The sequence below is a fragment of the Engystomops pustulosus genome, chromosome 4 (genome assembly GCF_040894005.1).
Source record: "Engystomops pustulosus chromosome 4, aEngPut4.maternal, whole genome shotgun sequence".
Lineage (NCBI taxonomy): Eukaryota > Metazoa > Chordata > Amphibia > Anura > Leptodactylidae > Engystomops > Engystomops pustulosus.
Window position 1 is genome coordinate 75,090,387 of NC_092414.1, and position 23,622 is coordinate 75,114,008.

A 23,622-nucleotide genomic window follows, 5' to 3' on the forward strand; every position below is an offset into this window, starting at 1 on the left:
TGCTTTGGCTATCAACAAGGGAATCTTCTTCCCCCGTCTCTTGTGACGAGCGCAAAGCTTCCGACTTCATGCTGACCAGAGAGTTTTTCAACAGGCCAAGCAGCCGGATGGTGAGGCTGATGATGGCGGCATCACCACTGACCATCTGTGTTGACTCCTCAAAGTTACTCAGCACCTGACAGATATCAGACATCCACGTCCACTCCTCATTGTAGACTTGAGGAAGCTGACTGACCTGACTACCAGTTCTGGTGGAAGTTGACATTTGGCAGTCTACAATCGCTCTGCGCTGCTGGTAAACTCTGGATAACATGGTTAGTGTTGAATTCCACCTCGTGGGCACGTCGCACAACAGTCGGTGAGCGGGCAGTTGGAGGCGGCGCTGCGCTGCCCTGAGAGTGACAGCATCTGTGCTGGACTCCCTGAAATGCGCACAGATGCGGCGCACCTTCGTGAGCAAATCAGACAGATTGGGGTATGTCTTGAGGAAACGCTGAACTATCAGATTTAACACATGGGCCAGGCATGGCACATGTGTCAGTCTGCCGAGTTGCAGAGCTGCCACCAGGTTACGGCCGTTGTCACACACAACCATGCCTGGCTTCAGGTTCAGCGGTGCCAGCCACAGATCAGTCTGCGCCGTGATGCCCTGTAATAGTTCTTGGGCGGTGTGCCTTTTATCGCCTAGGCTCAGCAGTTTGAGCACCGCCTGCTGTCGCTTAGCGATGGCACTGCTGCTGTGCCTAGAGCTACCGACTGATGGCGCCATGCCCACGGATGGTAGTTCGGAGGAGGAGGTGGAGGAGGGGTGGGAGGAGGAGGAGGCATAGTAGGCCTTTGAGACCTGGACCGAGGTAGGCCCCGCAATCCTCGGCGTCGGCAGTATATGACCAGCCCCAGGGTCAGACTCGGTCCCAGCCTCCACCAAGTTAACCCAATGTGCCGTCAGCGATATATAGTGGCCCTGCCCGGCAGCACTCGTCCACGTGTCCGTGGTCAGGTGGACCTTGTCAGAAACGGCGTTGGTCAGGGCACGGAGGATGTTCTCTGACACGTGCTTGTGCAGGGCTAGGACGGCACATCGGGAAAAGTAGTGGCGGCTGGGGACCGAATACCGAGGGGCGGCCGCCGCCATGAGGTTTCGAAAGGCCTCGGTCTCTACCAGCCTATAGGGCAGCATCTCCAGGCTAAGCAACTTGGAGATGTGGACGTTGAGGGCTTGGGCGTGTGGGTGGGTTGCGCTATACCTCCTTTTGCGCTCCAGCGTCTGGGGTATGGAGAGCTGAACGCTGGTGGATGCTGTGGAGGATCGTGGAGGCGAAGATGGGGTTTTCGCACGGGAGGTGTTTGGGCCGGGGTCCTGGGCAGGGGGCTGACTAGCAGATGACACAGGGGAAGGAGCAGTGGTGTGCCCGGCCGGAGGTGAACGGGCTTGGTGCCATTGAGTGGGGTGTTTAGCATTCAGATGCCTGCGCATACTGGTGGTAGTTAAGCTAGTAGTGGTGGAACCCCTGCTGATCCTGGTTTGGCAAAGGTTGCACACCACAGTCCGTCGGTCATCCGGTGTTTCTTTAAAGAACCTCCAGACTTCTGAAAATCTAGCCCTCGCCACGGGAGCTTGACTACGGGCAACATTTGGCGCTGATGCACCAGCTCTGGCCCTGCCTCTCCGTCTGCTATAGGACTCGCCTCCGTCTCAGAAGCACTGTGTTCACCCGGCCTATCAACCCAGCTTGGGTCTGTCACCTCATCATCCTCCGATCCCTCAGTCTGCTCCCCCCTCGGACTTCCTGCCCTGACAACAACTTCACCACTGTCTGACAACCGTGTCTCCTCATCGTCCGACACCTCTTTACACACTTCTTCCACTACGTGAATAATGTCATCATCACCCACAGACTGCGACTGGTGGAAAACCTGGGCATCGGAAAATAGCTCAGCAGCAGCAGGACAAGTGGTTTGTGACTGTGGGAAGGGTCCAGAAAACAGTTCCTCAGAGTATGCCGGTTCAAATGCCAAATTTTGGTGGGAGGGGGCAGACTGGGGGGAAGGAGGCTGAGGTGGAGGAGCTGGAGAAGTGCCGATTTCGGTGACATGGGTGGACTGCGTGGAAGACTGACTGGTGGACAAATGGCTAGAAGCATTGTCCGCAATCCACGACATCACCTCTTCGCACTGTTCTGGCCTCAACAGTGCTCTACCACGAGTCCCAGTAACTTGAGACATGATGAACCTAGGGAGTGTACCTCTGCGGCGTTCCCCTTCTCCCCCATCAGCAGGTGGTGTCTCACCCAGCCCAGGACCACGGCCTCTGACCCCTGCAGTAGTTGGACGCCCACGTCCACACCCTCGTCCTCTACCCCTAGCCCTCGGGTTAAACATTTTCCAAATTAAAGTGTAAACTTGAAAAAAAAAAATTTTGTGTTTATTTTTTTTTATTTTTTTATTTTTTTTAACAAAACGATGCTATCCTATTGCTATGGCTAGTTTCTAACCTACACTGACAGCACACAACTGGATTTTGTGCTTTGCAAGATGAGTTTAAACTATAAAATGAAATAATGGTAAAAAAAAATAAAAAATCAGCAGACTCTGCCTAATTCTACTCAAACCCCTAATAAATTGTCCCACTTCGGTGTTTGAGGTGGATATGCATGTCACTAAGAGCTAAACACAACGGTCGCAGGTCTCCCAGCAAATTCCTCACAGTATGGTACTAGCTGCACTACCAGTGCCAGCAAGCCCAGCCACAAGCAAACAAAAAAAAAGGAAACTATAACGCTATTGTAGGCCTAAGTAAGCCGTTGGGGTTCTCCTATGGCTATTTTGTAGCCTACAATGAGAGCACACTGCTTTGCAAGATGAGTTTGAGCTATAAAATGAGAGCACACTGCTTTGCAAGATGAGTTTGAGCTATAAAATGAAATACAGCTAAAAAAAAAAAAATCAGCAGACTCTGCCTAATTCTACTCAAACCCCTAATAAATTGTCCCACTTCGGTGTTTGAGGTGGATATGTGTGTCACTAAGAGCTAAACACAACGGTAGCAAGTCCCCCTGCAAATTCCTCACAATATGGTACTAGCTGCAGTACTAGTGCCAGCAAGCCCAGCCACAAGCAAACAAAAAAAAGGAAAATATAACGCTATTGTAGGCCTAAGTAAGCCGTTGGCGTTCTCCTATGGCTATTTTGTAGCCTACAATGAGAGCACACTGCTTTGCAAGATGAGTTTGAGCTATAAAATGAAATACAGCTAAAAAAAAAAAAAATCAGCAGACTCTGCCTAATTCTACTCAAACCCCTAATAAATTGTCCCACTTCGGTGTTTGAGGTGGATATGCATGTCACTAAGAGCTAAACACAACGGTCGCAGGTCTCCCAGCAAATTCCTCACAGTATGGAACTAGCTGCACTACTAGTGCCAGCAAGCCCAGCCACAAGCAAACAAAAAAAAGGAAAATATAACGCTATTGTAGGCCTAAGTAAGCCGTTGGCGTTCTCCTATGGCTATTTTGTAGCCTACAATGAGAGCACACTGCTTTGCAAGATGAGTTTGAGCTATAAAATGAAATACAGCTAAAAAAAAAAAAATCTGCAGACTCTGCCTAATTCTACTCAAACCCCTAATAAATTGTCCCACTTCGGTGTTTGAGGTGGATATGTGTGTCACTAAGAGCTAAACACAACGGTAGCAAGTCCCCCTGCAAATTCCTCACAATATGGTACTAGCTGCACTACTAGTGCCAGCAAGCCCAGCCACAAGCAAATAAAAAAAAAAAAAGTATAACGTTATTGTAGCCCTAAGAAGGGCTGTTGGGTTCTTGTAGAATCACTCCTGCCTAACACTATTCTAATAGAACACCCTAACGCTTTCCCTGACCAGCAGCAGCTCTCTCCCTAGCGGCATCCAGACACAGAATGATCCGAGCAGCGCAGGCAGGGGCTAGTCTATTCCAGGGTCACCTGATCTGGCCAGCCAACCACTGCTATCGACGTGTAAGGGTACCACGTCATGCTGGGTGGAGTGCAGAGTCTCTTGGCTTGTGATTGGCTCTGTTTCTGGCCGCCAAAAAGCAAAACGGCGGGAGATGCCATTTTCTCGAGCGGGCGAAGTATTCGTCCGAGCAACGAGCAGTTTCGAGTACGCTAATGCTCGAACGAGCATCAAGCTCGGACGAGTATGTTCGCTCATCTCTAGTCTTCTGTTATGCCAAAAGCTGTAGTGGTTCTTAAACCACATTTCTAGCTGACAGGCTTTCAGAACTGAGATCTGTAAATGACTTTATATCCAGTCTCTACCCCTTGCACAAGGGTAGATCCCTTCCTGTTTTACCTCTTCCAGTGTACCAGTCGAAAAACACCTCCTCGCTGACCTCATCAGTGTGCCCCAGGAAAGACACCCATTGAATAACCTAGTCAAGAGCGGAGTCAAGCGTCCTAAATCATAAATCTCAGAAGTTAAGCCATGCAGACCTGGGGATTTCTTGAGGGCAAGCCATTCAATTGCCGTACTGTCCTCCTCTTTCCTGATCATCTCTGTCAAATGTCAAGAGAGGGGTCTACTACTGGTTCAGACGCAGTTTCTGCCGAAAAAGCACACATCACAACCCAATCTAAATCCTTCCTATTCAAGAGATTTGAATAGAAGAATCTGATGACCTCCAGGATTTCTAATCTGGGCCTTTTCACAGGTCTTGTACCGTCAACCGGTCCTGTGACAACTTTTCTCTCTGACATCTTGATGCTTCTTTAGGGGTCAGATGACTGATGGCCTGTACCATACTACTGTACAGATATAGGTCTGAACTGATTAAATATATACACGCAAGATTTTGTTGAATTCTATAGACACATTTTAAAAAAAATTGGAATACCCCTTTAAGAGGGTGTATAATATTCAGTGTGGCAAATAAGATTAGGGTAGCTACTTGTCAAGTCCTCTTTCTGCAGGTAATTTGTCACACAAATTCAATTGCTTTGTTTTCCATGTAAACAGATGTCCTTTCACTGGCACAAGCCCATCAGAAGTCACTGAGGTGGGGTGAAATCACATTTTCCACTTCATGAAGCAGAACATCTCCAGCTTCATTTTCTCTACAATCCTAAAGGGCATCTTAATCAAACTTTAAAGTATCAAGATAATCTGGAGGTTTGTGATATAAAAAAGTATATATATATATATATACATATACCGTATATATGAAAAACGTCCCCTCGGCTTATACACGAGTGTATTACCCCAAAAAAATTACCTACTTAAAAAAATAAAATTAAATACTCCAATGTCAGCGCGGCTCCCCGGTGTCGGCGCGACTTACCGATGTCCCCGATGTCAGCGCGTCCCGTCTTCTTTCTTCTCCGCGGCTCCTCTTCTTTCTTCTTTCTTCTATCATCGACGCGGCCATGTTTTCTTCATGGCCGCGCATACTATGACGTCAGCAGCGGCCGCGTCATAGTATGCGCCTGCTAGAAGAAAACATGGGCACGAGAAGAGTGAAGAGGAGCCGCGGAGAAGAAAGAAGACGGGAAGCGCTGACATCGGGGACATCGGTAAGTTGCGCCGACATCGGGGAGCCGCGCTGACATCGGAGGGTGAGTATTTAAGTTTATTTTTTTAAGGGCCGTGGGGGCAGGCTGTATACTACTAGGGGCAGGCTGTATACTACTAGGGACAGGCTGTATACTACTAGGGACAGGCTGTATACTACTAGGAGCAGGCTGTATACCACTGGGGGCTGCTGTATACTACAGGGGGCTGCTGTATACTACTAGGGGCTGCTGTATACTACTAGGGGCTTGCTGTATACTACTAGGGGCTTGCTGTATACTACATGGGGGCTGCTGTATACTACTAGGGGCTTGCTGTATACTACAGGGGGGCTGCTGTATACTACTGGGGGCTGCTGTATACTACTGGGGGCTGCTGTATACTACTAGGGGCTGGTGTATACTACTAGGGGCTGCTGTATTCTTCTGGGGGCTGGCAGGCTGTACTACTGGGGGGGTTTGACCAATGCATTTCCCACCCTCGGCTTATACTCGAGTCAGTAGTTTTTCCCAGTTTTTGGTAGTAAAATTAGGGGTCTCGGCTTATACTCGGGTCGGCTTATACTCGAGTATATACAGTATATATATATATATATATATATATATATATCCCTATGCAAGAATTAAGTACACAAAGTAGTCACATAGACACTTAAAGTGCTGTAGGCATAAACGGAGAGGGATGAGAAATACGGAGTAAAGTATGTTATGTCTTTAAACCCTTCTAGTTCTTGTTATCTCCTATTGGAAGGAATGTCTCATTTTGGAGTCAAGTCTGTTTTCTATATGTTCAGTGATTATCTAATAGTTGTTGAAATTGCACCAATTGTCCCATTGGCAGGCAGTAATTTTAATTATGTAGTTTATCTCTTTTTTTCAACTTCAATTTTATTGAGGTATTTTTGGTACATAAAAGAATAACAGTAAAAACCATAGCAAGTACAATGTAAAAATGGTCTCAAGTAGGTCTCGCAGGACCAATAGTAAAAAAAAAGAAAACCAACATTTGCAAAATTGAGCAAGGGAAAGTACATCAAAATGCACAACCAAGTGTATATCAGCTTAACGTTAGAGATCAGCTAAAAGATAAACATAGTGTAGTTATGCATAGCAGTGATCCTTTTGACAGTAGCATATTAACTTCGGCCAATGAAGGGAAAAAAAATAAAAAGAGAAAACAAACTGCTGAAACAGCAATTGAAACATAGGGAAAGGTACAAGGAAAGCATATTAATATAGTATGAGGTGGTCTGTCTTATATATGAGGAAGCTGTCACATATTCCATAAAGGTCCAGTGAAGATGGGGGGAGGGCGCAAATGTCTCCAATATGGAGAAATTAAGGCCACACAAAAAAATATGTAAAAATAACAGATCTCAGTTTTCCAGTCTGAAAAGTCCCACCAAGAAAGCTACTGGCTCTTTTTCTATTGACGTCTCTAGCAGCGTTTCCAATAAAGAATGCACTTTGTCACAAAATGGTTGGATATTCCAACATTCCCAAAAAATGTGATATAGGGAAGTCACTTTATTTTCTTTCTATCTTTTGCATTGAAGAATCTATTCAAAATTCAAAAAACTTGCTGAAAAATGTTATTGCATCGGCTTATCCATTCATAGATTGTAGGAGCTGCCGTTTTATCAGTGTCTTGTGATTATACTTTTGGCTGCTGCTAAGAAGAAAGGAGGTTCCTTTATATTATATATGGTATCAATATAGAGTATGGCTAGTTCGAGATTAGGATCTCACTCTTTAGTCAGCTGATATTTTGTATAAACCCCCATACCGGTTAGAAAAGGAGATCCTTATACTTATAGACATTGTCCTTATGTGCCACCGTTACTAGTGCATGGAGTCTTAAAGGCAATGCTACCATTTAGGAAAACTGAATAAGGAGAAATATTTCCTTCCTGACCTACATGTTTGGCCTCAGACCAGTTCAATATACTGTACTGATAAAGAACAAGGATCCAGAAATAGCACTTTCTACAATTGGGTGTCTATTATCTTTAGAAAAAGATTACTGAGTTGGCTAATATAGCATGTCAGGCTTCCTGAAAGTCAGTCATTGATTTATAGGTAGCTGCCTTATCCTAGAAAACTATTTGCACATTCCTCCTCTATTGTTATCAGAGCTCTTACACCACCAACACCTGGGGTTGGTTTAGATGTATATTACTTAGAAACTATGGGTTTGTAGTATTTTGAAAAGATTTCATGATATCTGGTAATTGTGGAAAAGGACTACAAGGTTTTAAGTATCATTGTGACTTGATATGGGTGAAATCTAGTGTTGAGTTACTACTTCCATCTTTCAAAATAGGTTAATAACTGGTATAGCTACTGATTTCTTGGGGGTTTTCTAGGATTCCATTTTTTATACATTTCCCATCAAACTTATATTGGAGCCATACTACTTTGAAACTATTTGTCTTTTGCGAGTGGAATGTCTTTTGGAGACCAAGAATATAAATGGGGTGACTTGTGATTTGATTCGAATTTCTGATTTGTAGGGAATTATAAAACTGTCTGGGATCCGCTCAACTTTCAATCCTTGTCAGGATTCGGGATCAGTGGATCCTCTGGACCACCGCAAGAGGTGGTACTGGCCGACACTTGGGACCAGAGTCTAAATGGCACCTGGTCTTCACCAGAGCCCACCACAAAGTGGTTAGGACTTGCTCCGGCGGGGTACCACCAGGTCGTTCCACAGGGGTTAAAGCAAAATGTGCAAACTGTAATATTTTTCAACAATACATTCATTTAAAAAAAAATTAAACATTCACAATGGATTAAGTGACAAAAAGCTCCACAAAGTTTGATACCCAATTTCTCCCAAGTGTACCGATACCCCATATGTGATTATAGAATGGAAGGAGTGCTATTCAGAGCAGATTTGCAGTGTCACATTGTACAGGCTATACATTTTTTCTCTTTTTGATGTTTGTATGTTGCCATGTCACATGAGATGTACTTTTCTGGTACATTATTTTGGGGCAATTGATAAGATTTTACTAACTCTTTGTTGGTGGATGAAATGAAAATCATTAATTTTTTAAAAACTTTTGTATCCATACTTGAACTTAAACCAGCAATGATCTGATCACTGGTTCAAGTCCAATGCACTACTCTACAATACTAATGTATTGTAGAGCAGTGAAAACTATCTGGCATGTAGCTCCGATTGCTGCTGTTAGAATGTAGTATCAGCTATAGTCAGGGCCGGTTCTAGACAAAATGGGGCCCTGGGCAAAACTAAAAGTGGGGCCCCCACTTTTAGCTCGTGGCTCAGCACTATGCTGGTCAACATCTGCAGAGTTTGCATGTTCTCTCGGTATTTGCGTGGGTTTCCTCCGGGTCCTCTGGTTTCCTCCCACACTCCAAAAAATTACTGGTAGGTTGAATAGATTGTGAGCCCCATCTCCTAAATGTAATAGATGGACATTTGTAGAGTTCACAAATGTCCCATATTGATATGTTCACATAAATAAATCCACATAATATTACTAAAACTGTAATAACTAGATATTTACTTTTCAGCTAGAAATTCGAGCATTTAATTAAGAAAAGACAGTGAAGAACAGTGAAGAATACAATTAAAACAGTGAACACACGATCATTTAAGTGAAGAACACAGTGAAGAACAGATTGCAGATGTTCCGAACATCTGCTCACTTAGCCGAAGACACGAGCGCCGACGCTGGATCAGGCATGCAGGAGGGAGGCTGAAGTAGAGCGGAGCGGGGGCTGGAGCGGGCATGGAGGAGCAGAGCAGGCATCACGGAGTGGGTATGGAGGAGCAGAGCAGGCATGGAGGATCGGCGTGGGCATGGAGGAGCAGGCATCATGGAGCATAGCGGGCATGGAGGATTGGAGCGGGAATGGAGGAGCGGGCTTCACGGAGCGGAGTGGGGGCTGGAGTGGGCATGGTGGAGCAGAGCGGGGCTGGAGTGGGCATGGAGGATCGGAGCGGGCATCACGGAGCGGGGACTGGAGCGGGCATGAAGGAGCAGAGTGGGGCTGGAGTGGGCATGGAGCGGGCACAGAGCGGGCATCATGGAGCGGAGCCGGGACTGGAGCGGGCATGGAGGAGCAGAGCGGGGCTGGAGCGGGCATGGAGGATTGGCGCGGGCATCATGGAGCGGGCATCACAGAGCGGAGGCTGGAGCAGGCATGGAGGAGCAGAGCAGGGCTGGAGCGGGCATGGAGGATCGGAGCGGGCATCACGGAGCGGGGGCTGGAGTGGGCATGGAGGAGCAGAGCGGGGCTAGAGCAGGCATGGAGGATCGGAATGGGCATCACGGAGCGGGGGCTGGAGCGGGCATGGCGGAGCAGAGCGGGGCTACAGCGAGCATGGAGGGTCGGAGCGGGGGCTGAAGTGGAGGCTGGAGCGGAGCGGGCTGGAGCAGGACCAGCAGCACAGAAAGAACACAGTGAAGAACATAGTGCTATGTGCTATGTGTTCTTCACACATATTGTTCTTCATATACTATTGTGAAGAACATCGTTCGGTTCGCGTGTCTTCCGATAAGTTAGCAGATGTATAGAAACATCTGCAATGTGTTCTTCACTGTGTTCTTCAATGTGTTCTTTCAGTGAAAACATCTGCAAACATCTGCAATGTGTTTTTCTTCTGTGTTTTTTCAATGTGTTCTTTCAGTGAAAAATGCTCGAGTCTCCTATTGACTTCAATGGGGCTCGTTATTGGAGACGAGCACTCGAGCATCGGGAAAAATTTGTCTCGAATAACGAGCACTCGAGCATTTTAGTGCTCGCTCATCTCTAGTGTGAAATAAAAACTTCATTCCGGAACATGTGTGTGTTTTGGTGTTACATATAAATTTATGGACATGTTATGGGTTCTGTTGTTAATACATAATAGGAACAAGGATCAAATGATCTTTGTATCAGTCAATTTTCGCAAAAAAAAAAAAACTATCACTAAATAAAAGGCAATAAGAGAGAAAGTGTGTTCTTAGATACTTCTGTATAGAGAAGGGTTAAAAACATTAGTTGATATTATTCCTTATCAAAATGTAGTAACATATAAAGTGAATATTTCCATTATCTGTGAGGCGCAGCAGCTCCTGTGTGCAGCAAATTCTCCCTGTAGCCTTTTGGCCAAGAATCTGGATGGTGGAAATCACATCAGAGGGCTGTATCTCTGGCTCTGTGACACATAGAAGCTCACTTCTTTTTTCCTATGAAAGGAGAGAGTCTTCTCTTTTATATGAATTTATATTTGTGTTTCTAGATGTCAGGAAAACGAAGTTATTAACTGTTAAACTGCCGTCGGAAGTGATTTTTATATATAAAAAAGGCACCCGATATTCTCACTTTAAACCTGAATATCTCTGGATCCATAGCACCTAGAAACAAAATTCAAGATTGATTTGAAAGAAGAGATTCTGGGCAATTGTCCACTTTGCCTAGCCATAGCGCCGGCCCTGGCTATAGTATACAGCTGACACCTGCTGCTTCTGTTGCCGGCTCGGCTTGTGAGCCGATGCCAGAAGCTGGGCATAATAGCACATCCTGGTATCTTTCTGCAAGTATGTACTGTTTGCATGTAGGGGTTAATAGACCTTTTCAACTTCTGTATCCAGTCTGACTCGATGCACCTGTCACATTTTAATAGTAATCGAAGGTTAAAATTCTCTAAACTGCTCACAGAAAGTTATTTAGCTTGTGGGTGAAATTTCAGGATGCACTCAAATGTTTACAAGGAACTTAATCACGGCATCACGGAGCGGGGGCTGGAGCGGGCATGGCGGAGCAGAGCGGGGCTACAGCGAGCATGGAGGGTCGGAGCGGGGGCTGAAGTGGAGGCTGGAGCGGAGCGGGCTGGAGCAGGACCAGCAGCACAGAAAGAACACAGTGAAGAACATAGTGCTATGTGCTATGTGTTCTTCACACATATTGTTCTTCATATACTATTGTGAAGAACATCGTTCGGTTCGCGTGTCTTCCGATAAGTTAGCAGATGTATAGAAACATCTGCAATGTGTTCTTCACTGTGTTCTTCAATGTGTTCTTTCAGTGAAAACATCTGCAAACATCTGCAATGTGTTTTTCTTCTGTGTTTTTTCAATGTGTTCTTTCAGTGAAAAATGCTCGAGTCTCCTATTGACTTCAATGGGGCTCGTTATTGGAGACGAGCACTCGAGCATCGGGAAAAATTTGTCTCGAATAACGAGCACTCGAGCATTTTAGTGCTCGCTCATCTCTAGTGTGAAATAAAAACTTCATTCCGGAACATGTGTGTGTTTTGGTGTTACATATAAATTTATGGACATGTTATGGGTTCTGTTGTTAATACATAATAGGAACAAGGATCAAATGATCTTTGTATCAGTCAATTTTCGCAAAAAAAAAAAACTATCACTAAATAAAAGGCAATAAGAGAGAAAGTGTGTTCTTAGATACTTCTGTATAGAGAAGGGTTAAAAACATTAGTTGATATTATTCCTTATCAAAATGTAGTAACATATAAAGTGAATATTTCCATTATCTGTGAGGCGCAGCAGCTCCTGTGTGCAGCAAATTCTCCCTGTAGCCTTTTGGCCAAGAATCTGGATGGTGGAAATCACATCAGAGGGCTGTATCTCTGGCTCTGTGACACATAGAAGCTCACTTCTTTTTTCCTATGAAAGGAGAGAGTCTTCTCTTTTATATGAATTTATATTTGTGTTTCTAGATGTCAGGAAAACGAAGTTATTAACTGTTAAACTGCCGTCGGAAGTGATTTTTATATATAAAAAAGGCACCCGATATTCTCACTTTAAACCTGAATATCTCTGGATCCATAGCACCTAGAAACAAAATTCAAGATTGATTTGAAAGAAGAGATTCTGGGCAATTGTCCACTTTGCCTAGCCATAGCGCCGGCCCTGGCTATAGTATACAGCTGACACCTGCTGCTTCTGTTGCCGGCTCGGCTTGTGAGCCGATGCCAGAAGCTGGGCATAATAGCACATCCTGGTATCTTTCTGCAAGTATGTACTGTTTGCATGTAGGGGTTAATAGACCTTTTCAACTTCTGTATCCAGTCTGACTCGATGCACCTGTCACATTTTAATAGTAATCGAAGGTTAAAATTCTCTAAACTGCTCACAGAAAGTTATTTAGCTTGTGGGTGAAATTTCAGGATGCACTCAAATGTTTACAAGGAACTTAATGTGACCTCTCTGAAAGATCTAAATGCACCAAAGTCCAACTTTTCAACATTCTTTTGAACAACAAAGGTATAGTAGGCCTTTGAGACCTGGACCGAGGTAGGCCCCGCAATCCTCGGCGTCGGCAGTATATGACCAGCCCCAGGGTCAGACTTGGTCCCAGCCTCCACCAAGTTAAGTGTAGTAACGTTCTTATAAGTTTGGGATATGGCGGGTGAGGGGAATGTAAACAGATGCGCAAGAAGCGCTGAAATAATATCGGTTAATCATAAAAGTTTGCCAGTATATTTTGTGGATAACACAGCAGGGTGGCGACAAAGTTAACAACTTTGATGTGGAATCCATGAAAACAACCCAAATTTCTGCCTGACACACCTCGTTTGATAAGGGGACGATGTATGGAGGCAGCTATATGGACGACTTTTGGAGGTAGCAATGGAGACAACGTGTGGAGGCTGCTATGGAGACAATTTAATTTGGATAGTGCCTGTATGTGGCAGTCCAAAAAAGTTTTCAAACCAGAGGAGCAGGTAGGTGGCCCTCCAGAAAAATTGAATAAATTGAGTGCCTGTATGTGGCAGTCCCAAAAATTGTTTAAAACAGAGGACCGGGTAGGTGGCCCTCCAGAAAAATTAAATGCATAGAGTACTATAGCTAGAGCCAGTGGGCCCTGTCAAAAAATAGCCAGTTTCCTCTGCTTTAGTGTACAAAGAGGAGGAGAAGGAGGAAAATGAGGAGGAGGAGTGCATAAATTATTCAGGTTGAGCTTCCTTCACCTGGTGGAGATTGGAAATTATGAGAAATCCAGGCTTTATTCATCTTAATAAGCGTCAGCCTGTCAGCGCTGTCAGTCGACAGGCGTGTACGCTTATCGGTGATGATGCCACCAGCTGCACTGAAAACCCGCTCGGACAACACGCTAGCGGCAGGGCAGGCAAGAACCTCCAAGGCGTGTACAGCGCCAGTTCGTGCCACATGTCCAGCTTTGAAACCCAGTAGTTGTAGGGAGCTGTGTGATCATTTAGGACGATGGTATGGTCAGCTACATACTCCCTCACCATCTTTCTGTAAAGATCAGCCCTACTCTGCCGAGACTGGGGACAGGTGACAGTGTCTTGCTGGGGTGACATAAAGCTGGCAAAAGCCTTGTAAAGCGTACCCTTGCCAGTGCTGGACAAGCTGCCTGCTCGCCTACTCTCCCTCGCTACTTGTCCCGCAGAACTACGCACTCTGCCGCTAGCGCTGTCAGAAGGGAAATACTGTTTCAGCTTGTGCACCAGGGCCTGCTGGTATTCATGCATTCTCACACTCCTTTCCTCTCCAGGGATGAGAGTGGAAAGATTTTGCTTGTACCGTGGGTCCAGGAGAGTGAATACCCAGTAATCGGTGCTGGAATAAATTCTTTGAACGCGAGGGTCACAGGATAGGCAGCCTAGCATGAAATCTGCCATATGCGCCAGAGTCCCAACGCGCAAGAATTCACTCCCCTCACTGGCCTGACTGTCCATTTCCTCCTCCTCCAACTCCTCCAACTCCTCTTCTTCTGCCCATACACGCTGAACAGTGAAGGACTGAACAATGGTCCCCTCTTGTGTCTCGCCAACATTCTCCTCCTCTTCCTCCTCATCCTCCTCCACCTCCTCCGATATGCGCTAAGAAACAGACCTGAGGGTGCTTTGGCTATCAACAAGGGAATATTCTTCCCCCGTCTCTTGTGACGAGCACAAAGCTTCCGACTTCATGCTGATCAGAGAGTTTTTCAACAGGATAAGCAGCGGGATGGTGAGGCTGATAATGGCGGCATCGCCACTGACCATCTGTGTTGACTCCTCAAAGTTACTCAGCACCTGACAGATATCAGACATCCACGTCCACTCCTCATTGTAGACTTGAGAAAGCTGACTGACCTGACTACCAGTTCTGGTGGAAGTTGACATCTGGCAGTCTACAATCGCTCTGCGCTGCTGGTAAACTCTGGATAACATGGTTAATGTTGAATTCCACCTCGTGGGCACGATGCACAACAGTCAGTGAGCGGGCAGTTGGAGGCGGAGCTGCGCTGCCCTGAGAGTGGCAGCATCTGTGCTGGACTTCCTGAAATGCGCACAGATGCGGCGCACCTTCGTGAGCAAATCAGACAGATTGGGGTATGTCTTGAGGAAACGCTGAACTATCAGATTTAACACATGGGCCAGGCATGGCACATGTGTCAGTCTACCGAGTTGCAGAGCCGCCACCAGGTTACGGCCGTTGTCACACACAACCATGCCTGGCTTCAGGTTCAGCGGTGCCAGCCACAGATCAGTCTGCGCCGTGATGCCCTGTAATAGTTCTTGGGCGGTGTGCCTTTTATCGCCTAGGCTCAGCAGTTTGAGCACCGCCTGCTGTCGCTTAGCGACGGCACTGCTGCTGTGCCTAGAGCTAGCGACTGATGGCGCCATGCCCACGGATGGTAGTTCGGAGGAGGAGGGGGAGGAGGGGTGGGAGGAGGAGGAGGCATAGTAGGCCTGAAAGACCTGGACCGAGGTAGGCCCCGCAATCCTCGGCGTCGGCAGTATATGACCAGCCGCAGTGTCAGACTCGGTCCCAGCCTCCACCAAGTTAACCCAATGTGCCGTCAGCGATATATAGTGGCCCTGCCCGGCAGCACTCGTCCATGTGTCCGTGGTCAGGTGGACCTTGTCAGAAACGGCGTTGGTCAGGGCACGGATGATGTTGTCTGACTCGTGCTGGTGCAGGGCTGGGACGGCACATCGGGAAAAGTAGTGGCGGCTGGGGACCGAATACCGAGGGGCGGCCGCCGCCATGAGGTTGCGAAAGGCCTCGGTCTCTACTAGCCTATAGGGCAGCATCTCCAGGCTAAGCAATCTGGAGATGTGGACATTGAGGGCTTGGGCGTGCGGGTGGGTTGCACTATATTTCCTTTTCCGCTCCAGCGTCTGGGGTATGGAGAGCTGAACGCTGGTGGATGTTGTGGAGGATCGTGGAGGCGACGATGGGGTTTTTGGGCCAGGGTCCTGGGCAGGGGGCTGACTATCAGCTGACACAGGGGAAGGAGCAGTGGTGTGCACGGCCGGAGGTGAACGGGCTTGGTGCCACTGAGTGGGGTGTTTAGCATTCATATGCCTGCGCATACTGGTGGTAGTTAAGCTAGTAGTGGTGGAACCCCTGCTGATCCTGGTTTGGCAAAGGTTGCACACCACAGTCCGTCGGTCATCCGGTGTTTCCTTAAAGAACCTCCAGACTTCTGAAAATCTAGCCCTCGCCGCGGGAGCCCTCGCCATTTGGCGCTGATGCACCAGCTCTAGCCCTGCCTCTCCGTCTGGCCCCACCACTGCCTCTTCCAACCTGTTCTGGTCGAGGACTCTCCTCCGTCTCAGAAGCACTGTGTTCACCCGGCCTCTCAACCCAGCTTGGGTCTGTCACCTCATCATCCTCCGATCCCTCAGTCTGCTTCCCCCTCGGACTTCCTGCCCTGACAACAACTTCACCACTGTCTGACAACCGTGTCTCCTCATCGTCGGACACCTCTTTACACACTTCTTCCACTACGTCAAGAAGGTCATCATCACCCACAGACTGCGACTGGTGGAAAACCTGGGCATCGGAAAATTGCTCAGCAGCAACCGGACAAGTGGTTTGTGACTGTGGGAAGGGTCCAGAAAAAAGTTCCTCAGAGTATGCCGGTTCAAATGCCAAATTTTCCTGGGAGGGGGCAGACTGGGGGGGAGGAGGCTGAGGTGCAGGAGCTGGAGGAGTGCCGATTTCGGTGACATGGGTGGACTGCGTGGAAGACTGACTGGTGGACAAATTGCTCGAAGCATTGTCGGCAATCCACGACATCACCTGTTCGCACTGTTCTGGCCTCAACAGTGCTCTACCACGAGTCCCAGTAACTTCAGACATGAACCTAGGGAGTGTAGCTCTGCGGCGTTCCCCTGCTCCCTCATCAGCAGGTGGTGTCTCACCCCGCCCAGGACCACGGCCTCTGACCCTTCAGTAGTTGGACGCCCACGTCCCCGCCCTCGTCCTCTACCCCTAGCCCTCGGGTTAAACATTTTGAAAATGAAAGTTATAACTTTAATTTTTTTTTTTTACTTTTTTTTTGTGTTTTTTTTTTGTGTTTTTTAGTTTTTAAAACCAAACGATGCTATCCTATTGCTATGGCTATTTTCTAGCCAACTATGAAAGCACACTGCTATGCCAGATGAGATGACGCTGAGTTATGAAAAAATAAACGTAAAATAAAAAGTAAATGGCAGACTGTGCCTAATTTCAATCAAACCCCTAATAAATTGTCCCACTTCGGTCTTTGCGATGGATATGTGCGTCACTAAGCGCTAAACACAACGGTCGCAAGTCTCACTGCAAATTCCTCACAATATGGTAGTAGATGCACTGCAGCAAGGCCAGCCACCAGCAGATCAACCAGAAATAAAATATATAACGCTATTGTAGGCCTAAGTAAGCCGTTTGGATTCTCCTATGGCTATTTTCTAGCCAACTATGAAAGCACACTGCTATGCCAGATGACATGACGCTGAGTTATCAAAAAATAAACGTAAAATAAAAAGAAACTGGCAGACTGTGCCTAATTGAAATCAAACCCCTAATAAATTGTCCCACTTTGGTGTTTGAGGTGGATATGTGTGTCACTAAGAGCTAAACACAACGGCAGCAAGTCCCCCTGCAAATTCCTCACAATATGGTACTAGCTGCAAATAAAAAAAAAAAAAGTATAACGTTATTGTAGCCCTAAGAAGGGCTGTTGGGTTCTTGTTGAATCACTCCTGCCTAACACTATTCTAATAGAACACCCTAACGCTTTCCCTGACCAGCAGCAGCTCTCTCCCTAGCAGCATCCAGACACAGAATGATCCGAGCAGCGCAGGCAGGGGCTAGTCTATTCCAGGGTCACCTGATCTGGCCAGCCAACCACTGCTATCGACGTGTAAGGGTACCACGTCATGCTGGGTGGAGTGCAGAGTCTCCTGGCTTGTGATTGGCTCTGTTTCTGGCCGCCAAAAAGCAAAACGGCGGGAGATGCCATTTTCTCGAGCGGGCGAAGTATTCGTCCGAGCAACGAGCAGTTTCGAGTACGCTAATGCTCGAACGAGCATCAAGCTCGGACGAGTATGTTCGCTCATCTCTAATAAAGATATAAAATTATGAAAAATCGACAACAAGTTGGTCACAATTGTGAAGTGAAGCAAAATGTATTGGGTATTTTAAACTTTTGTAAAAAATAATAAACTTAGAAGTGGGGCGTGCAATATTATATATTTTGTAGCTCCACTTTTTGCTGCGATTACAGCTGCAAGTTGCTTGGGGTATCAGTTCTCTATTAATTTTGCACATCGAGATGCTGAAATTCTTGCTCATTCTTCCTTGGAAAACAGCTTGAGGTCAGCGAGGTTGGATGAAGAGTGTTTGTGAACAGCAGTTTTCAGCTCTTTCCACAGATTCTCGATGGGATTCAGGTTTGGACTTTGACTTGGTCATTCTAACACGTAAAAATGTTTATTTGAACTTTCCATTGTAGATTTTGCTTTGTCCTTTGTCTTATGCAGACTCCAACAAGTTTTTTTCCAGAATGGTATTGTATTCGGCTCTATCCATCATCCCAGTCCCTGCTGAAGAAAAGAAGGTCCAAACCATGATGCTGCCACCACCATGTGTGACAGTGGGGATGGTGTGTTCAGGGTGGTGAGCTGTGTTGCTTTTATGCCAAACATATCCTTTGGCATTGTGGCCAAAAAGTTAAATTTTAGTTTCATCCTTCAGAGCACATCCTTCTTCCACATGTTTGGTGTCTCCCAGGTGGCTTGTGGCAAACTTTTAACAAGACTTTTAATGGATACCTTTGAGAAATGTCTTTTTTCTAGCCACTCTTCCATAAAAGCCAGATTTGTGCAGTGTATGACTGATTGTTGTCCTATGGACAGATTCTCCCACCTCAGCTGTAGATCTCTGCAGGTCATCCAGAGTGATCATGGGCCTCTTGGCTACATCTTTGACCAGTCATCTCCTTGTTTGCGATGAAAGTTTAGGGGGACGTCTGGGTTTTGGTAGATTTACAGTGGTCTAATACTCCTTCGATTTCAATATTAATATAGTTTTTGAAATTTTTTTGTGTCTAAATCTGGCTTTAAACTTCCCTACAAAAGTATCATGGACCAGCCTGGTGTGTTCCTGAGTCTTCATGATGCAGAACCCTGAGACTATCACAGAGCAGGGGTATTTATACAGAGACTTGATTACACACAGGTGGATTATATCATCATCAGTCATTTAGGACAACGTTGGATCATGCATAGATCATCACTGAACTTCTGAAGTGAGTTTGCTGCACTGAAATTAAAGGGGCTGAATAATTTTACACGCCCAATTTTACAGTTTATTTATTGATTTTTTTAAAGTTTGAAGAAACCAATAAATTTTATTCCACTTCACAACTGTTTCCCACGTGTTGTTGATTCTTCACCAAAAAATAAAATTTTAGATCTTCATGTTTGAAGCCTGAAATGTGGCAAAAGGTAGAAAAGTTCAATGGGACCAAATACTTTTGCAAGGCACTGTACAAGTCCTGCTAATTATCAAGAATGGCATCCCCCAGAAGCTGTCTACATATGGTTAACATTTTGGGAATGCTTTGCTTCATCTTAAAGTGTACCTAATTTTGCATGAATATAGGCACCGTGTTTGGTTTGTGGGGGCTTTGTGACAGGTTTCCTTTAAAGGACACTCAAGCATGTCGGTTTGTATGGTTTTAATCAAAAAAGCACAAACTAACCCTCAATTACTGTATTATTATCCATTACTATTTGCAAAATGGGGATTTTAGTGGAATCTTCCAGTGGTGAGTTCTGAAAGGAACTCTACCATCAAAATCAAGCATGATAAACCTTACTCAGACCCAGGCACCTTGTTACCATGTTACCAGAGCACCTCTGTGCTGCTGCTCCCCAGGCTGTTTTATTTTCTGCCACTTCACTTCACGCCTCCCTCTGCCCTTCAGACTCATTAGCATAATTTTAAAAGTTGATTTTAGAAGGAAAGCTGCCAGTAGTTATCAAATTGTCCTAAAAATAAATGGAATTCTAAAAGAAGGTTCAGTCAAAGACATGAATCAGGGTCAGAGACCAAAGGTGGAAAATAGAGCTTTATGTAAATGCAGGATGAGGGGTCCTGTTTAAATCTGTGGGCTTGGTTATGTTTATTCTAACATGAATCAACATCTTACATAAGTATTCAGTATCCCAGAGGTTCAAGAGTACTGATCGTAGTTAAGAAACCATGACTGGGGGACCAGAAAATCCTTATTAGGCAACTGCTATTTATATAGAATTGTAATATGATCTTACTAATTAGCAGGATATTTTTTCTTTTTTTTGGTCAAGAGATTGAAGCAAGGGAGGAACATAAGTAAGCAGCGTAAAAAGAAAAAGTTTTGGCATAATTTCTTTATTTATATAGCGCACACAGATTCCACAGCGCTGCACAGAGCTTCCCAAATCAGTCACATACACAATGTTTCCCTAACTTGAAATGAATATTGCTGAATACGATGTTACATTTAAACCCTCTATACATAACTGGCACTACTTGAGCCAACCACGGAAATAGTCTCCGCTTCCTCTCTCTGCATCTTTTTTCAATCCAAAGAATAGGGAAATGCCTAACAATAAGATTTAAATCAACAGCTTTCACCCCAGATGAATTTTCTGACAGCAAAGTGCTAGATCTGTTGGATTTCAAAGATGTGGAACCGCATGACATCAACAGTGAGCAATTAAAACTGTTACCATTCAACACATTTCCCTTCCCAGCTGCTAGAAAATGGCACCTTTTCACTAGTGCCTGACATTTGCAGTTCTTTCCATGTCATTCCTAGCTATTTATAGGTTCTTTTTGTGGAGGAGTCATGGATAATTAGTGTGTGCAAAGACCTACATATATTAAACACTTTGGAGGAAAAACAGAAGATATGTGAAAGTATAACATTAATAACTCCGGCAGTGAACTTGGGAGTATTTACAGCAGGCTGCCGGCTGTAGCTGAGGTGTGGGTGGCACACTTAGCCTCCCTCTCGTCATCTAGCCAAGAAGGCACAACCTTAGCCAAAATATCTACATCATAAGTTGCTGTCTTGAAGTCAGCCTCCTTTCACTGTTTCTAGTGACATCTTCACACTGTAATTGCTCTGCTGCATGATGTTATTTTATTAGCTCCTGGGGTTTTCTGACTTTGGCTTGTGTACTTTCACAGTATACCTAAGGCAACTTTGCCAATATTTATAACGGACTGCGTGGAGGTGGTGGGGGTCATTTCTTACTCCTTTTAAAACTAAAATATTTGGCACTGGAGAAGAAATTATGACCAACTGCTGAATCCTAAATGATAGGTATCCCTTAAAGGGAACCTTCCATTCTAATTGACTCAAAATAAATAATTCATTAAAAAGTATGATTAAAAAGCAATTGCCCTTATCCCTACATGGTTCCTTTTCATGGATGCCATGTTAAATCAGTTTTCAAATTTATATTGAAATCAACTGATGTGAGTCAAATGATATTAAAGGGGTCCTGCCTATGCAGTGATCACTGCAGTCCCCGGCTCTCTGTTCCTGATTGACAAATCTTATTGCTACAAACATGCTGCCAGTATGCAACTAGCACTTAGGGACTGTCTGCCAATGTTAAACTACAGACATATACAAATCCATTTTACTTTCCTCTGCAGGTGCTTTAGAAAAGGTGGAATTCTACACAATCCTTTGTCAGAACATTGAAAGGAAGAGACAGACAGGAGCTGTGTGTGACTAAGCACTTCTACATCATTAACCACTCCCACAGAAAGGTGGAGGCTTAGAGAGACCTGGCTATGTAAAGATAAATCAAACTCCCCCCAACCTCATCAGTGTCACATGTCTCTCTCATTCATGAGAGGGGCTGTCAAAGTCTGACATGGTAAACCCAAACAGTAGGGGCGTAACTACAGTGGTAGTAGCCATAGCAGCTGCTTTGGGGCCCACAGTGTCAGGGGGGCCCCATCATCCGAATTGACTCTAAAAATAGAGCATGGGCACATTTTATATATGCACATTTTACAGCGTAATATGTATATAACATATATGTGATGTGTGGATCTGTGATGTGTATATATACTGTATGTGTTGTGGGGATTTGGCCCAGTAGAGACCGTGGTAGCGGGGTGCTGTGATGCAGTTCAAGACAGGGACACCAGGGTACAGTCCAAACAGGTCTCGCCTGCGTTTATTGCAGCAAAATAAAACCAGCCTTTACATTCAGGTATTTGAATAAACAAAAAGAAAACCTACCCGTCAGGGTGCTAACTATACAAAATAGTCCACTAGCTCACACTAAACAAAGAACACGTGGCTGCTCCAGACACACAGGTCAGAGCTGTGTCCTCTCAGCCTCCTTCCACAGAGAGACAACCCACTCAACTCTGCTGAGTCATTTTATCCAGGCTAATTAGGCTGTTCCCATCACCTGTGTCCAAGGTGCTGGACAAACCCACCTCAGCACTAAGGCCTTGCATAGAAGCAAAACCTAGGGGAAACATACCGCCCATCCACAGTTAACCCCTTCAGTGTCTCACATACCCTCCCCCTCTGTTTGACCCTGTGGGGACGAACATTTTTGGCCATCAGACAGTGGGTACGGGATAGGGCATCGGCATTCCCATGCAGCTTTCCTGCTCGATGTTCCACCGTGAATTTAAAATTCTGGAGCATTAGGAACCACCTTGTGACCCTGGCGTTCCTCTCCTTGGCCTGACTCATCCAGGTGAGGGGAGAGTGATCAGTCACCAGTGTAAACTGCCGCCCTACCAGATAATACCTCAGGGATTCCAGAGCCCATTTGATCGCTAAGCACTCCCTTTCAACTATACTGTAGTTCTTTTCAGGAGGTGTGAGCTTGCGGCTCAGGAATGTTACAGGATGTTCCTCACCCTCCACTACTTGGGACAGGACAGCCCCTAAGCCCACGTCAGAAGCGTCAGTCTGCACAATAAAGGTCTTGGTGAAGTTAGGGGTAATCAGTACCGGTCCCTCGCACAAAACCGTCTTAAGTCGCTGAAACGCCCCCTCAGCCTCTTCACTCCACTTTACCATCACCGCCCTGCTACCCTTGGTCAGGTCAGTCAGGGGTGCCGCTATTGTCGCAAAATCGGGGATAAATCGGCGATAATAGCCCACTATGCCCAGAAAAGCCCTCACTTGCTTCTTGCTCAAAGGTCGTGGCCACTGCTGGATTGCCTCTACTTTATTTACTTGGGGTTTGATGACCCCTCGCCCAATACGGTACCCCAGGTAACGGGCCTCTTCCAGACCCAGTGCACACTTTTGGGGGTTCGCTGTCAGCCCTGCTGCCCTCAGGGAGTCTACCAATGCTTGTACTTTGGCTAGATGACTCTCCCAGTCGTTACTATAGACTATGATGTCATCTAAGTAGGCCGAGGCATAACTCCGTTGAGGTTTTAGCACGAGATCCATTAACCTCTGGAATGTGGCGGGAGCCCCATGTAGCCCAAAGGGGAGTACCACGTACTGAAAAAGCCCATCAGGGGTAACAAAAGCGGTCTTCTCTTTAGCCCTGTCAGTCAGGGGTACCTGCCAATACCCTTTCGTCAGGTCAAGGGTGGAGAAGAACCTAGCCTGTCCAAGTCGTTCTATCAACTCGTCAACCCTGGGCATGGGATAGGAATCAAATTTGGACACCTCGTTCAACTTCCTAAAATCATTGCAGAACCGTAGGGAACCATCAGGTTTGGGAATCAACACAATAGGACTCGACCAGTCACTTTTAGATTCCTCGATAACCCCCAGGTCTAACATCTGCCTGACTTCTTCGGATATGGCAAGCCGGCGCGC

General features: G+C 45.9%; 1 long non-coding RNA gene across 1 annotated transcript in view; it reads left to right on the plus strand.

The window, feature by feature from the left end:
- LOC140129012 (uncharacterized) overlaps positions 1 to 4,706 on the plus strand; it is a 30,765-nt gene extending 26,059 nt beyond the window's left edge. Inside the window, exon 3 of the long non-coding RNA XR_011855250.1 lies at positions 4,317 to 4,706. This is a non-coding gene — a long non-coding RNA (uncharacterized lncRNA). The remainder of the gene's footprint in view (positions 1 to 4,316) is intronic.
- Positions 4,707 to 23,622: the final 18,916 nt, after the last annotated feature.